The sequence below is a fragment of the Anser cygnoides genome, chromosome 1 (genome assembly GCF_040182565.1).
Source record: "Anser cygnoides isolate HZ-2024a breed goose chromosome 1, Taihu_goose_T2T_genome, whole genome shotgun sequence".
Lineage (NCBI taxonomy): Eukaryota > Metazoa > Chordata > Aves > Anseriformes > Anatidae > Anser > Anser cygnoides.
The window spans coordinates 165,951,188-165,967,449 of NC_089873.1; the positions used below are offsets into that span (position 1 = coordinate 165,951,188).

General features: G+C 37.3%; 1 protein-coding gene across 2 annotated transcripts in view; it reads left to right on the forward strand.

The window, feature by feature from the left end:
- Positions 1-15,669, forward strand: part of RBM26 (RNA binding motif protein 26) — a 68,493-nt gene extending 52,824 nt beyond the window's left edge. The window contains exons 23-25 of one of the 2 annotated variants that reach the window (XM_066987181.1): positions 1,868-1,958; positions 4,941-4,999; positions 5,721-15,669. The gene's annotated coding sequence lies outside the window, so the exon portion shown is untranslated. Of the gene's footprint in view, positions 1-1,867 lie in introns of both variants that reach the window. The other variant, XM_048047467.2, reaches the window with a different exon arrangement.
- Positions 15,670-16,262: the final 593 nt, after the last annotated feature.

Genomic DNA, 16,262 nt, shown 5'->3' on the forward strand with positions numbered 1-16,262 from the left:
TGCACATTAATGCATTTTTTTATTCCTTGATTTCTAGAATTACATTTTTTTTTCTATTTCAGAAGTAGTATTTGGCAGATACTACATTCATACTATAGTTTGTTTTCATTATGTGAAAATGTACATACATGAAATGTAAGTAGAATTCCTACTCTGCAGAAATACTTAATTAGCTGTAATAGGGCATTCTGCTGTGTGAGTTCTGAAGTTTCTCCTTTACTTAGGAAGGGGAACTCCCTAGCTCTTCACATTAAAGGACTTGTTTCTTTTTCCCCTCAGTGGTGTTTTGCTGTTGTGTATTTTTTTGAAAGCCCTTTATTAAATATTAGTTTTTTTTTAATCAACTCATTAATGAGTGCAGTGTAATACCACTATCACATCAATCAAATAGATGCAGAAGGATAGTATTTCATTTAACAGTATATTTTCTGTAGTTCTTGTGTTTTGCCTATTGGGAGAAGAGAGAGCTGCTCACCTGCACTTCTCTCCTTTCCCCCATCCCTCCCTCCTTTTTTTTTTTCTTAATTCCATAATACAAGCAGAGGAAAGTAGAAATAGCAGTATCCTAGACAGAAGACCTTCCACTGTAGACTTTTTGTCCTCTGCTTTTCAGTCGTTTGAAGGTTTTCTGAAGCCTAGAACCTGGCTCTTTTTATTGTGTCCCTGTGTGCATGCTTGAAAAAAATATGCACTTAAAACTTTTGTACAGGCTTAGTTTCACATTGAAATATCACAGTTGACTGCCATGCTTGTTAAAGTAAGTTCTAAATCTTGCCATAATGAATTGTATTTGGGAAATTGATTTCCTTTTACACTGAATTTAAGGCAAAATAAAATATTTTAAGAACCTTTTTATCCAATGAGCACTTCTAGTTCACTGAATTAAATACAAGCTTTTCTACTTTTCTTTTTTAATAATTTAGTACAGTTGAAGACTGCCAGATTGACAGTCCAGAAGGTGGAAGTTTTTAATGTGTTGTGTTGCAGAACAGGTACAGCCTGGGAAAAAACTGTGCATGCTACTGTAAGCTTGTGTGGTGTGCTTTGCTACTCAAACTTGCGTTTTTACTGGCAGTAAGTCCTAGCACAAGCTAATGATAAATATTAGTGTATTCTTTAGATGGATGCTTATTATGGAACACATGAAATTGCTGTATCATGTACTTTTAAGATGATTATTCCTTGTTTCCTTGCTTCCTTGTTTCTTTGCTTCCTTGCTTGTTTTCAATTCAGGATGCATGGAAGATTCCTTTCTTAATAATTGTTTGCAACCTGGCCTACCTGTAAGGGGAAAAAGTCTTCAGCACCTTCCTTACCCAAACTTCCGCTAAAGAAAGATGTCAGGGAAAGTCTTGCTGTCATGTTTTATCCCCTGCTGTTATCTTGTGTCATTTTGAATGACTGAAAACCACCTGGATCATATTAGTTTGGTTTACTGCCACTTTAAAAACAAACCTATATACTTGTTTCAGTTGAAACTAATCTGACAGGATGCCGTTCAGCATAAAGTAATGGTTTCCTGGTTGCAATATAAATTGATGCTGTATGTTTTTCTGTCCTTATAATTTCCTTGATTTTTTCTTTTGGGCTTGTTTTGTCCTTGTATTCCGAGCCTAGCTTTGCTCTCCCATTTCTTGCTACTAACTTAACCAACTCTTATCATTTCCATTCAGTCCAGTCAGACCTTTATTAGTTCAGCATTCACTGAAATCTCTTGTTATGTGGAGCTGCATCCTCCCTTGTTTGACCGAACAAACCAAGCATCCTGCTGATTTTCATTCTTTTCTTTACTTAGTTGATCTTTCTGAATGCGTTCTTAAGTATGCCTCCACTGTACTTAGCTAAATCATTGTATTCTTTTTAACAGTTCTGCAAATGGATTTTCCTAGTCTGAAACACCAAGAATGGGTTACCCTGGTTTTCCCCAGAAAGCTTTTCCAAATTTCTTTGGAAAAAAGGTAAACACTTAAGAAGGTATTTTCTTTTCCAACTAGATGGTGTGAAGTACTTGAATAAGATGTGATCTGATACATAGTTCAACGACAATATAGTAGTGAACCACATTTGGTAAATGACAGAAAATGTTAACTAATGGGACTCGGTAATTCAGGCTGTCAACAGTAAAACAGCAAGAATGCCTCTTTCAAGCGTTATGCGTAGGCCGTGTTGTAGTTATTTTTCCATCTCTTAAAAACCACTTATTTCAAATTGGAAAACCCACAGAAGAAATACAAGTTATCTCTTACTGAAGCACAAAGGTGCATGATTGACTTTATAGCCAAGTCACAGGAAGTCTTTCTTAAATAGAAGAAGGTTGGACTAGGTGATCTTGGAGGACTCTTCCAATCTAGATGATTCTGTAAATAGAAAAAGCACCCATGGAAAAGTATTCATATAACTTCAGGCATTTAAAATAGGCTTCTTTCCCAAATGACTCTCTGAAAACAGTCTCTTTTCTTTAACTAGACGAGGAGTCCAAAATATTATCCAGGTAACTGGATTTTTTTTAGGTGGAATGGACACATTTGTAATTGTCAGTTGTCTCATGAGCATAAAAGAACACCAAAAGATGCACAAAAATTTTAGACTCAGAGTAGTTCTAATGGAAGTTTCCTATGTCCCCTGTATATTTTAACTGATATATCTTGAACCTAGGTCGTGTCTCCAAATATAGATGTGGGGAGGGGCAGGGTTGTGTTTTTTTTTTCCAACTGTCTTATACTACTTTTGTACCAATACACGAAGTAACATAAAGGGGTGTAGACCTTCAGTTATGCACCTAATTTACTGTAATTCAGCGTTGTTCTAGCGTTGCAACTAAAGGTGGTATGGTTGGATTTAATCCTATACTGCTTAAATTTTATAGCAATTAAAAAATGAAGTTACGGTTAACAAATTAAGACTAGAACAACTGAAACAAATAGCAGAAATTTGATATTTTAGTGAAAAAAGAAATGGAGTTAATTATGAAAGTGAATACTTTTGATGGTTCTTTATCATTCTATCCTGAGTTGAGGTGTTCCTTACTGTACTAATATTACAGCACTTGATTACTTTCCAGTAAAACCGTTAAGTCAGACAAACAAGGCATTCTTGGTCAAGTTTTCACAAAGAAAAATGAAAATCTGTTTTTCCATTCAGCCAATATAGTTGTAAACTGATTCTCGATTAAAAACAAACTGCTGTTTTTTGTTGACTCATGTAGACCATGGTAAATCCCCTAGTGTGCTTGTCTTACTGTTGTCTGAATACTGGTTGTTTTAAAAATAATTTTCATTTTTTATTTTAATGCATTTGCATGTTTCATTCTGAACCTTTTTGAATCTGTAGACATCAAAAACACTTGTAACAAAAATAGACTGATTTTGGTCTTTATTTGAATTCCCTTTAGATTGCTAATGAGAAGGATTTCAAGAACATACTACATAAGGATTTTTTTTCTTTTTTTTCCTTATGGATCGTTATTTGTAAATTCCTCGTGTGTTATTGCTGAAGTTTACCTGAGTGTTAATACTTTTTTCTTTGTCCATATGAGTTGAAGATTAATTTTCTTTTCTTCTTACACTAAGCTTGTAATGCTGAGACCAGTAGATGTCTTTGAATATCATCTCGTCTGACTCTGGTTATTTTTTAATGTTTCTGATCATAGAATTTACATATTTTAAATTCCAGGATCATCTGTGGAATTCCTGTTAGCACAGTAGGCTAACTCAGTTTCTTACCTTTCAACAATCTGTCTGTGTGAGTTGATGAACTGGATTTTAGCTTTTGTCAGCAACTGGGAGAAAAAAAAAATGGGGGCATGTACTCTTCAAAACTCCCTTTTGTGATAAACATCTACAGTAGAGTTTTTGTTGTTGTTGTTTATTTTTATTTTGGCCTTTCATATGCAGAGAGGGTAAAATCATCTTTAAAGTTACAAACACAATTTGTTCAAGATTTTAAGTAATGTGTACATGACAAGTAAATATTTTCTTCAAAAAAGATATTTTCATATGACCTAGCATATATTTTTCTTAAAAAGGAAAGAAAAAAAGCAAACCAGTATTTACAGTTCCTCATGATAAGCTATGGAGATTATTTGAAATACACACTTCTATTTACAGGCCTCAAAATGTGAATGGTGTAGATGACCATTTCACAGTTAATACAGCATAATTTCTGCTTTTTTAGGCTTAGTGTTCTTCTAAATGCAAAGGAAAAGGGAATCACAAACTTCTCCAAAATGTTTTCCTAATGATCTGCAGCTAAATAGATCTTTCTGTTTTTCATATTTTATTTTATTTTTATTTTTATTTTTACTGTAAGGCAGACTAAGTCTTCTGTCCATGAAATAATTTGTTCTCTAGGGAAATGAAAAAAGGTTTTTTTTAGGTTTTAAAGGTCATAATTTATTCTTCATCTTGCACAGACTTCTGTGCAATAAAGATGTTTGCACTAAATTGTTTTCTCTTTGTAGAGAAAACAAAGACTTCACAAATATGTATGTTGATCTATGCATGTAAATATACATATACTTTTGCTAAAGCCATGTGCATGTTGCTAATGCATATACAGCGTAGGTGAGATCTGTGAAGCACAGAAATGCCTCTAGGGTACAAGAACTCACGTTTTACAAAGCTTCTTAGCTCTGCAGGACTCTGATGAATAAAAGCTGAGAGGATTGTCCTTTCCCTTAAAAGCACCTTGTTTTTAACATGAAGAAATGTTGTTTCTCACATTTACAAACTATCCTTCTCTGCTCAAAAAAGGACAGTTCTGCTTTTGTGGATTTTCTTTTCCTTGAGATAACGTGCTGTATTTTCTCTTTTGAATGCTAGAGGGCACTATGGCTACACAAGTGAAACTGACAATAACTCGAAGTAATTTGCTCCCATTTCAGCACTTCTGTAATATCTTTCCTGTTTCAGTTCTCATGCTAATATTTGCATTTCTTGCAGAAATCTGTATCCATCTGTACCATGTCAGCAGAAATTCTATTTGTGTGAACTGAAATAAGGTATCTCTCTTTGGATTTAGGTACCAATGATAAAATATGACTCCAGGTATTTAAATCTGGATAAAATAGAGGCACATTTCTGTGTTACAAGAGGCATATATTCTTCTCTGGGAGTTGAATTAGTTTTTAATAGATTACAACTGAAGTTATAGAAAACTTTGGGTAGCTACATTCTGTTCGTCAAAGCTTTCCATAAAAATCTTTGGGGTTTATGATATAGAGTAAGGCATCTGAAGTGAACAGAGAAGTTAATTGTTACAAAGGGGTGGGGCAGGGCGGGATGGTATTACATTTTTTTATATAAACTGCAAAAGCAATTACTAGTCTAAAATGATGTGAAGTAATTTCACCACTGTAACCAGTTATCTTTGTTTTATGGTAGACTCACGTTAAATATATCAAAGAATTACTACTGTAGCTCCACCAACTGGTACAGTGCAACTACACAAAGCAATTTTTCATCTATAATATGGAATACTTGTTCATCCTGAGAGTTCTTATATCCTCCACTGTCATGCCTGGGTGAACTGGGAAGCTGCTTGTTCCCCATGCACCTCCACCTGGAATATGGAACGTGCAACACCCATGCACAGAAATCGCGTTTAGGCCAAAGATATGCAGGATGCACATTTGAATTATTACGTGGTGTTTTCTTTTTCCCTTGCAGTGATAAGCACAGTACTAGAAAGTACTAATATCACTAATTTTGTTACGTTCTTAGTAACGCACAAATTCAGCTATGTGGACATCACCATCTGCATTTTTTCTGAAGAGATGGCAGCTGGATCGTCACCTGTGGAGTATACGTTACAAAGTCCTGGAAAACTTCCAAGTCAGTATCTCTGAGCCCATGTAAAGGTGGGAGTCTTGCTTATCAGAAGTTGTTGTCAGAGGAGAAAATCTTGTTGAAAGAATACTTTGGTTTCAATCATCACAATCCCCTGTTTGCATTCAGATTTGATAGATGCTTAATATTTACTCACTGCTGTTCTCAGAGAGGTGTTAGATAATGTTTAAGATAATGTATCTTCCATGGGATAGTTCTAACACTTTGACAGCAAGTAGGAGAGACATACTATGTTCATATATATTTTGATACAATTTTTAGTTATATTTTTCCATGGTAATACTTTACTCTAGAAAACAGAGAAAAATGGTAAGATACTATTTATTTGGTTTACAAAGTTCTATAGTCTTAACCTTTCTCATTGCTGCAGTTTTCAAAACTTCCTCATGTGCAATAACATTCACATATAAAGCAAAGTTTTGTAAGATTAAAATGCAAGTTTTATTGAGAACACAAAAAAATACCCAAGTAGGCTGCAAGTGAGCAGGTTTAGAAAACTTTGTTGCAGTATAGAACTGTGCACTGTAGATATTCTCAAAGGTGGACTTCCCATACCTAAGTAATGAAGTTATGAGCATCTTTCAAACTAAATCTTCCAGTGATGGGAAATGTTACCTGCTCATATCTAAAAACCTTGCTTCCATACATTATTCCAGTGATTAAATGGGATGGATATGGAACCATAACTACTTATCTATTAGTTAGCCTTTAAAATGGGTTAATCTTTTTACAGAGAGTTCTTTTGCTGCTATAACTAGGAGTATTTTATTTAGTATCTTTCAGAAAAAAAAAAATCTATCTACGTTTAAATTGCTAAGTCAATAATTGGTGAATACCTGTTTCCAATATTCAAGCATCTGACCCCTGGTAGTCCTACAGGCTATTTCTCTTCCTTTGCTGCTATGGTAAAATTTTACCAGTTTGCAAAGTTCCTCTTTGAATCTGAAAAATGTGCATTCTTTAGTTTTAGAGCTTGGACTCCTTCATTCCCAGAACCAACAGCCTGTATATTGCGTACTTAGATGTATCATTGTGATATAGCCAAATTTGTGGGGGGGGGTATTGTATTGATGAAAAATGCGAGATCAAGTAGCAAAGAGCCTTTATGGTGGAAGAAGCTGAGAGATGGTTAACATATGAACTGCTGGTTAGCAGATTTAATTCCTGGCCTGAATTATAAAATTATTTTTCTATAAGAAATTAAATAAGCATGTTGACAATGTTGAACAGAGTGAAATTGAACATTTTTTTTTTCTGTTGGTATATAGTGAAAAACCACAGAACATGTCATTGTTACACTTGAAGTTGTAACAGGTTAATGCTGTCCATACTTGTAATATTGTATTGGTGAACTTCCCACAGTATTACTTATATTTATTCACTCCATTTGTGTTTTGATAACATTAAAATCATTAAAAATTACTTTTTCTGTTTCTGTGTTGAAGAACCCTTTCAAGTATGTTTAAGGTAAGTGCCTTTTCTTTTCCATCTTCATTTACTGTAATGCTACATATAGGGAAAATACTGATGTGTTTACTCTTGTGCTAGCCTTTCCTTTCAAATTCATTAATTCCTTCACATTTACTAAATGCTAATTTTTTTTGGAAGAAAGCTTACCAGGAAAACGCTGAAGAGATATCTTTGTATTAGAGGAATAAATTCCAGAAACTGGAATCTAAAGCAATAAAAAGATTAACCAGTAGCATTCACTACAATGCCATTAAGATGACCGTTTATCATGCTACGTACTATCTGTAGATAAGCTTTTGTTAAACTTTTAAAGTAATTTGAGTAAGTAATTACTAGTGTTTTAGTAGTCTACGGCAGGATTGATGGGATCTTGATTGGCTATAGCAGTTACTAAAGTTCACATTTTATGACCTCCTTAAAAATATTAATTTAGAAGCTTATGAATTACTCTCTGGAGTCACCCTGAATTAACAAACACTAAGCTATCTTTTAGCTTTTGAATCTCTTTTGTTAGATAATTTCTGCCCACTGCTGAACTTTATAGTGTTTTTCAAAAACTCATTTTCTAGTATAAAGCAGAAGTAACTCTTTCATGGCCAGGACTAAGTTGCACAAAATGTTCTCTTTTTCTATGCCAGTATTCTGGCCGAGAGGGACCTGGGAGTATTGGTTGATAGTCGGCTGAATATGAGCCAGCAGTGTGCCCAGGTGGCCAAGAAGGCCAACAGCATCCTGGCCTGCATAAGAAGCAGTGTGGCCAGCAGGTCTAGGGAAGTGATTGTGCCCCTGTACTCGGCTCTGGTGAGGCCGCACCTCGAGTACTGTGTTCAGTTTTGGGCCCCTCGCTACAGGAAGGACATGGACGTGCTCGAGCGAGTCCAGAGAAGGGCAACGAAGCTGGTGAGGGGTCTGGAGAACAAGTCTTACGAGGAGCGGCTGAGGGAGCTGGGCTTGTTCAGCCTGGAGAAGAGGAGGCTCAGGGGCGACCTTATCACTCTCTACAGTTACCTTAAAGGAGGCTGTAGAGAGGTGGGGGTTGGTCTGTTCTCCTACGTGCCTGGTGACAGGACGAGGGGGAATGGGCGAAAGTTGCGACAGGGGAGTTTTAGGTTGGATGTTAGGAAGTACTTCTTTACCGAAAGGGTTATTAAGCATTGGAACGGGCTGCCCAGGGAGGTGGTGGAGTCACCATCCCTGGAGGTCTTTAAAAGACGTTTAGATGTAGAGCTTAGCGATATGGTTTAGTGGAGTACTTAGTGTTAGGTCGGAGGTTGGACTCGATGATCTTGAGGTCTCTTCCAACCTAGAAATCTGTGATACTGTGATACTGTGTGATATTAAAGAAAAGTCTGGCTGGTCGCTCCTGTCTGTCTTTTGTGCTTGACATAGGTATTTCTGTGATTAATATTAGTGTCCAAGGAGCTGAGCTTTTAAAAATGTGGTAGTATAAGTGAGTTGTCTTCCTAATCTATTTCACCATGTGGCTGAAAAGATATTTGTGGTGGGGGATACTGGTGTGGAAGTGAGTAGCTGGGATGAGTAGAGCTCTTCTTCCCTCAGTTTTGATTCAACCTGAGTTACTTCCATGGGGGGGGGGGAAGGCAGCACCACTGTGCTGTTCTCTATTGTATGTGTTTGGCATCAACTCTTTTTTTTTTTTTTCTCCCTCCTCGTTTTTACCCCTGATTTTCAGGATCCAGAATAAAACATTTAACAAAGCTTTTAGCAAACAAAAGATTGGAAGAGTAATTGCTGAGAAGGGCCATTGAGAACATTGCACTAGCAGAGGCTCCTCAGAAACATGAGGCAATGCTGTGGATCAACGATGAGCTCCTCAATTGAAAGCTGCACTGCCCTGCATTTGAGCTGACCTTCTGTAACCAGTTGGAAGTCAGTAAAAAGTAGCCTTCATAGCTATATAAATGGGGATTCTGCTGTGGTAACTCTGGCTCTTTTCAGCATATACCTCAGTAGTACTGGTGGGTGAAAGGCAGCCTATCAGATAGTTAAGGATTGCTTCCAAAGGAAGTGTAAGAAGCCTTGGAAGAATTTTGTCAGACACTTTAGATTTTAGACTAGTTTTGAGTCAAAGGCTGTGTGACTTACATCAGTACTATGCTAATGCAGTAGCAGCAACGTACTTACAAGCTGCTGCTTCCTCTTCCCTCTCACTGTGGTACAGTGGAAAGCTGAGCTGAAGGAATGAGCCAGAGTGTCTGCGCTTTGCTTCCTAAATTTCCATCTGAGTAAAACTGTCTTGAGGCTAGGCTGCAGCAGGAAGACATCGTTTCTACAAATGGACCTGCGCAGACAACCTGGAAGGGAACACAGGCAATCCTGATGGCATTTAGGGACCTGAGCCAGTCGGGGAATCAAGCAGGTGGGAAGAGCGCTGAGTGAGGACAGGGATGTACAATGATATTTAAGACTTGTGATTAGGTTAGACAGCATCAAGGCTGGTATTGTTGAAGCTTGTTGGGTGCAGGTGAAATAAACTACCAATATTGTATTGCTAGAAAGAGGTGCTGAGATGGAAGCTGAGGTTTCAAGTTCCGAAGCAGGTCAAACGACCCATAATGTGCATATTCCATTTCTTGCAATCCACCTGCTGTCTGCCACACCTGTGAGGCAGCCCAGTTTCTTGCAGAAGAAACAACTGTAAAAGATTTGGGAAATACTGCTAAATCCACAAAATGGGGCAAAGAAATACTGCTTGTCTGAGTTGTGATTTCACAGAGGCTTCGAGCTGGAATGTTAAAATAACATCCAAGATACCTAACAGTTTAGATAAACCTCACTTTGATGTTTCCTTTTGGATGGCTTAGGAATCTCTGAGTTCATTGTTGTTTATAATGAAACCCTATGGGATGTGTTGTGCAGTCAGTCACTTGCTGTTTCAAAATACTAGCAAACCTGTTTGCCCGAGTTAGATCTATTACCTTAAACAGGCCAAGTAATAGATCTTTGCTGTTATTTAAACCATTTAACCCTTTTTCCTGATTAAGCAAGTTAGGAAGCAGTTGCACTAGCACCTTAACAGGTAGATCATAATTTCAGATGGAAAAATGAATGATAATGATGAGCTGTTGTAGTTCAGGAGTACAGGGTCCTCTTTGGTCATCATGGCTGCAAAATAAGCTGGAAGGTGTGGGTCATGTTATTAGGAGTTTGTGTCAACTAAACCTTTAGAAGTGGACGCTTTTGCTGTGCAAAGCATTTCACTGCCTGACTCTTTTCAGATATCCCTCCAAGTGTCCAAAGAATCAATGGTCCTGTCTTGCCCTTCACTCTCTGAAAAGATTGGCAAGCGATCTTGAACACTTAAGGGTTTAGGAACCATACCAAGTATTATCTTTATCTGAGAGAAATTGTGTATACTTTGATGATTGCTTTCTAAAATCAGGTAATTAAAAAAAAATCAAAATGAATAAAATGAAAATATTATAATAAAAGGAAAGGTACATTGTAATCTTACATCTTTGTTGGAATCCAAAAGTCATAATGAGAAGTAATTTTCTTTTATCTGCATGAATCCAGTGATCAATTCACAGAGATCTCAGAGCTTGCTGTAACACATATATATATTTCTAAAATGTACCCAAATGTCATGTATTGTGTTGTTTGCTAAAGTATGCATTGCCTTTTGAAGAACTCAACGGTTTATTTCCTTCCAAATGTACAAACAAAAAATGACTAGTCTTCTCTAGCCCCTCTGTTTAATATTTTTAGTGGTTAAGACAATGTGTTAGGAATCCTGAGCATGAATTCTGTAATTATGTTTACAAAGATACTGAATGAAATTTTAAATGAGGAAGGACTCTCAGGTCCTTCTGAACTTTACACCAACGGTTTATGGAACAAAGGACAAATGATTGCTTACAACTCCCACTTCTACCCCAACAATCAAACAAGCAGTGAGAAAAGTCCATCAATGTTCTTGTAAGGCAAACTGTTCTTGCCTGCAGCACGTTGTCTGAAGCTTTTGCAAGGTGGTAGACTGTGGTGACTTCTAAATACCTTGATGCCATACAGTCATGCTGGGGCTTAGTCTGCTGCCCATCCAGTGTTACCACATTTCAGCATGTCTTTGTAGCTTCTGCTTTTAGCAGAACTCACTGGAGATGTAGGTTATTTCAGTGTCTTGTTCCAGGTCTCAATGTTGGTACTCATCCTCTTAGTCTACATTAATATTAGTAAATTAAACATGGCTGGGACTCTTCGCTGGTACTGAAGGCAACTGGCATGAACAACTCATACACACTTCAAACAGGACAGCCTGCACCTGGGATGGGGCAACCCTGGCTATATGTACAGACTGGTGGTGGGACGCTGGAGAGCAGCCCCGCAGAAAGGGATCTGGCGGTTGTGGTTGGCAGCAAGTTGAATATGAGCCAGCAGTGTGCCCTGGCAGCCAGGAGGGCCAACCGTGTCCTGGGGTGTATCAAGCATGGCATCTCTAGTCAGTTGAGGGAAGTGATTGTCCCGCTCTACTCTGCGCTGGTGCGGCCTCACCTTGAGTACTGTGTGCAGTTCTGGGCACCACAGTACAAGAAGGACATTAAACTGTTGGAGAGCCTCAAGAGGAGGGCAATGAAGATGGTGCAGGGCCTAGAGGGGAAGACGTATGAGGGGCAGCTGAGGTCACTTGGCCTGCTCAGCCTGGAGAAGAGGAGGCTGAGGGGGGACCTCATCGCAGTCTACAACTTCCTCACGAGGGGGAGTGGAGAGGCAGACGACCTATTCTCTGTAATCACCAGTGATAGGACCCGTGGGAACGGTGTTAGGCTGAGGCAGGGGAAGTTTAGGCTGGACATTAGGAAGAGGTTCTTCACCGAGAGGGTGGTTGGACACTGGAACAGGCTCCCCAGTGAAGTAGTCACTGCACCAAGCCTCTTGGAGTTTAAGAAGCATTTGGACTGTGCACTTAGTCACGTAATCTAAACTTCTGGGTAGACCTGTGCGGTGCCAGGAGTTGGACTTGATGATCCTTATGGGTCCCTTCCAACTTGGGATATTCTATGATTCTATGATTCATTCACTGCTGGGAGTGGTGTCTGGCTTGGGATAGCTGATCCAGCTCTCTGCTGTGGCAATTTAATAGTACTGACAATAAAGTTCCAGTGTGTATGATATATGCTGGACTTGTTTGTTTTAGTAATTCAGATGTTGTCTCAGTTGTGCAATACATTTAAAAGACAAGCTTTTCCACCAGTAGCAGCTAATGGGTTCATTGGCAGACCAAGGTCTTGCGGAAGATCTGTTCTTCAGTGACAATTAACACTATTCTGCAAGGAATCCATCCTCCCTAGCAATGTCACTATCTAAAAGAGAAAAAGAGCACTTTTAAAAAACAATTGCTTGTACTGTTGCTGGCATGCAAGTAAATGGCAATTAGCTATCAGAAATTTATAGACCATGGCAGTTATTGGATTTAATGGAAGTGTAAAATAAATGATGGATGGTGTTGTGAGATAAAGAGTTGAAAGAAACCTTATTGTCTCATTAAAGAAAATGAATAAAGTCTTAAAGTTGAAATGCAAATAGGCCATTATATTTAAAATATCCTATCATTAGTAAGGTTTGGAGGTCTCTTGAACTCTCCAATATTATCAACCATCTTGAAAATTAACCTAGCAAGGAATGCAGTGCTGTAATCAAAGAAGTAAGCTGTGATATTTTTTTCTGGAAAACCTACTTACAGAATTGCAGTTTCCTATAAACTGACCAAGGGGGAGCTATACGTGGTTAAATTGTCCTTTAGCCCTTCATGTGTAAGTAAGCTTTCTAGTTCAATTCATCACCTTGATTATTGTACCTTCTGCAGCAGGATAGAATTCTCTTACTGGATATTTTTTGTTTCCAAATCACCTGCACGTACAATGTGAAAGTATTTTCTGTGTTCGTACATGAACATGTGTTCAGCCATGCTCCCATCTGTCAAAGTCAAGTGAATGCTTTAATTGCTTAATCAGCTTTTGGGGTCTTTGGGTCTTTAGGCACTGCAGTGAGTTATATAGTTAGATGGTGGTGCATAACCAATTATTAGAGATAGTTTTTGTAACTTACGTTGGATTTAGTGAGATTATAAATGTGGTTATTTACTGGTAGAAGCTGAAGTTTTTTCTCCTCTCTATTTTTAAATTTGAGGATAAAATATAATTTATGTTCTGGGCATCGTCTTCAAGAAGTTCTAAATCACTTCATGAGGCTTTCAGTGGGGCTTATGTCATTTATCCATCAGCACTCAGTCCATTTAATCCAGGCCTCTCAGCTGTGCAGACCTAGCTCCTGTTGTGAGTGATCGGCCTGCTTGAGTGCTCCCAGCTTCTCCTGTCACATCACATTTGCATAAAAGAGGACGGATAACCAAATTTGAGCACACAAATGAAAATGCTAAGCGCCGAACCTGTCACAGTTGTTGTTCAACTAATTGTGAAAAATTTGATTTGCTGGCTTTTCACCGTTTATCATGTGGACCCCCTTCTCAAATTTGTGTTGGCTTCTGCTTCTGTACATGTAGCTTTTAAACTCTCTATACAAGCAGCCCACCCTAGGGATTACTTACCTCTTCTACCAGCTTTTAATGTTGGCTCATCTACTTGACTAAATTAGGCCACCATGGCAAACAAACACATAATTAAAAACCTGGGAAAGACAACTGCACTTGCACTTCTTAAATTGATTTTGCAGTCTATTACTGGTACATGCCTTTGCATTTTGCTATTTTATCTTGTCCTCCTATAAACCCTGAAAATGTCTTTGCTTTTGATATAGGTAGAATTTATATTATTTCAAAATTAAGACTTAAGATTTTCTTCTTGAGAAGGTATAAATAAATAACACATTCTTATTTCTGGCAATTTCTGGTAATTTGTGGCAGCCTATTACAGATGTGCCATATTTATTTCAAATTAATACCTGGTTTTGAACTAGTGTGAAATCTTGTGAATGAAGTGCTCTTCAAATTACTATGTTTTTTGTTTGTTTTTTTTTTTTTTTCAAATCTCTGGGTTTTGACGTAGCTTTTGAACATGCTTTTAAATGCTACCATGTTTCTATTTCAAATCATCTTCCCTTAACTTACCTGTATAATTTACATGTTGCTTCTTATAATATATAACAGAAGGTCACCAATTAAAACAGTTGAAAGTCATGTTGCTTTTTTTTTTAATTTATTTTTTTATTGTGAGGGTAGAGGAGGTTCAGCCATGTGATTATCTATACAAAAATGCAAAAAAAAAAAAAAAAAAAAGGAAAACAAATTCATCTATGTATCCAAATCATCCTTTTGTGTCTGTGTTGGTTATACTCTGAATGTCCATAACTGTCAGCATTTAAGAAGCTGGACAGTAACATGAACATAGTATAGATACAAATCTATAAAGACCATGGAAAGCCTCTGAAAACAATCTGATAAGAAAAGCTGGTATTTACAAATATACAAATATTTGACATTTTCTCCTGGCTGAACTAAGATGTCAAAATAATTGTTTTGGAATGAATAGAATGGTTAGTCACCAAATTAAACATACGTCTGAAATATTGTTTAAAAATAAGTATGAGATCATTTTGCTTAAAATGCATTTAAGTTTCATTTCATCTGTTGAAGGGGGAAAAGTCCTTGAAGTGACGTTCATGTCATGCACTATTCACAGGGTAGCAGTGGTAGTTGTGGCATAATCCCTTTCAAAAATTGATTGAGGCCTCTTAAAACTGCAGGATATTTTAATCCGTTTCTCCAGCATGATTTCACAAAAAATGCACATATTTTGCTGATGATAAGGATCTAATTTGTAGCCTGGACTTACTCACATCCAGGTTAACTATGGTTAGCTATCCTGTGTTTTAAATAGTTTTTCTTCCTTCACTATGTTTACTTCCATGATGCATTCATAAACAGCTGGCATATATCATTGCATCTTTCATTTTACTAGGCTAAACAGGCTGAACTGTGGAAGATCTTTGGCAGACAAGGTCTGATGTATTTAACAGAAGAAATTTAAGTTATTAACATTCACAGCTCACTGTGTTGGAGATCACTGCCCTTTACTTCCTCATTATTTTGTTCTTTTTCCAGTTTTTAACAATGAATTCTACTGTCCTTAAAAATGCAACTGGAGAAACAACTCATGCTGTACTCTATGCTCAATGTATTTTCCTTGTTTGTGACTACTAAAATAGTATCACTTTTCTTCTTCACATCTTTCCTTCTCATCATACTACTTCATGTCCTTCCTCCTTCCTCAATAACAGCTTTCGGAAGTTGACCTCTTCTCCTGCCCTCTTTCTCAAGTTTATTAATGAATTATGTTAAATACACAAAAAACATTTGCGAAATAAAGGTTTTGGAAAAGACGGAGTCAGAAGTGTTCGAAAGAGACTGTTCATTAGCATGTCAGGCCCACAACATCAAACTGAAGAGCAATGAAAATCCGAGAAATTAGCTAACAAAGAAACTTCCCTGTCTACTTCACAAACTACAGCCACGTTGCCAACAGATTTGATTCTAAATGTCAATGAAGTAGCAGCTCTTACAATCACTGTAGGAAGACCCAGACCAAAAAGAGGTCTAGAAGATTTCCAGACTGTTGTTAAAAATTTTAGATTACTCTGAGTAACCTTCAACTAGATGGTACATAGTGTATCTAATATTCTTTCCCAGCTTCTCCCAGTTTTAGAATACATCCTGGTAGCTGGAATGTCCTGAACTATCTTTGTGACTAAAGAGGCAGAAGTTTTATCTATTCAAGAAAGGAAGTACTATTTTCAAAAACCATTTTCTTCATATTAAGAGAGCAATCAAAATTCCTCAGTTACCCTGTTCTTCAACAGTGAGGTTAATATCTACTGATAAACTGTTATCTCTACTTACTGTACAATGTTTTGATCTGGAAATCTCACAGATATGGTAGAACTGGTAGAACTGAGTTAAATATTTAGACTCAC